We start from the raw sequence: 1,014 nt of genomic DNA on the forward strand, positions 1-1,014 counted from the left end.
CCCGGCGTGAGTTTAAGCCACCAGGTCCGGGACTCGAACTGCTGTCAACTACGTGGGAGTCCAGTGACAGCCATTATGCCAACTGCTGGTCCCTACGCCTGCCATGTTTTTCAAGTCATCAGATCTGGGACTCAAACCATGCAGTCTGTCATGTGGGATCCAGCCACTCTAACGACCAGGCTACCAGCTGGCCCCTGATAGTGTTTTGCTTTGTTTTTTATTATTATTATTATTCTTTTTTATAATTATTACATTTTATTTACTCATTCATTTTTAATTTGATGGAGTGAGACAGATAGAGAGGGAGACAGGGGAAGAGGGGAAGTAAGAAAGCAAGCTGCCAGGTCCGGGACTCAAACCAGACATTTATTTTTATTATTCAATTTGACCAGAGAGAGAAGGGGAGAAAGAGAGAGAGAGAGAGAGAAAGCAAGCCTCCAGGTCCAGGACTCAAACCATCATCGGCCATGTGGGAGTCCAGTACTTTAACCATCATGCCACCTGCTGGGCCCATTATTTTATTTTTTAAAGAATTATTTATTGGGACCAGCAGTTAGCATAATGGCTATGTCGCTGGACTCCCATGTAGTCAACCACGGTTTGAATCCCGGACCCAGTGGCTTAAACTCACGCCGGGCATGTGTGCATGCGTGCCCAAGATCCTGAGAGGAGAATGGAGGAGAAGGGATTGCGGCGTGGCCATCCCCCCTGGGGGGTGATTTCTCGCTTTCTGTCTCTCTGTCTCTCTCTGTCTGTCTGGCGAACACACGCGCCGTATAGAAAAAACCTCTCCCCCCAAAAAAAGAAAGAATTATTTATTTAATTTTATTCTTTTTTCTTTTTTTTTTTTTGAGAGAGATTTTTGCTTTAGGGTGCATGCACTTGCTGGAAAGACAGAGAGACAGAAAGTGAAAAAATCACCCCCCAGGGGACATGACCATGCTGCAATCCTTTTTCCCCATTCTCCTCTCAAGATTTTGGGTACAGGGACCAGCAGTTAGCGTAATGGCTACG

Source organism: Tupaia chinensis, unplaced genomic scaffold (assembly GCF_000334495.1).
Source record: "Tupaia chinensis unplaced genomic scaffold, TupChi_1.0 Scaffold143646_1, whole genome shotgun sequence".
In the NCBI taxonomy this organism is placed as follows: Eukaryota; Metazoa; Chordata; class Mammalia; order Scandentia; family Tupaiidae; genus Tupaia; species Tupaia belangeri.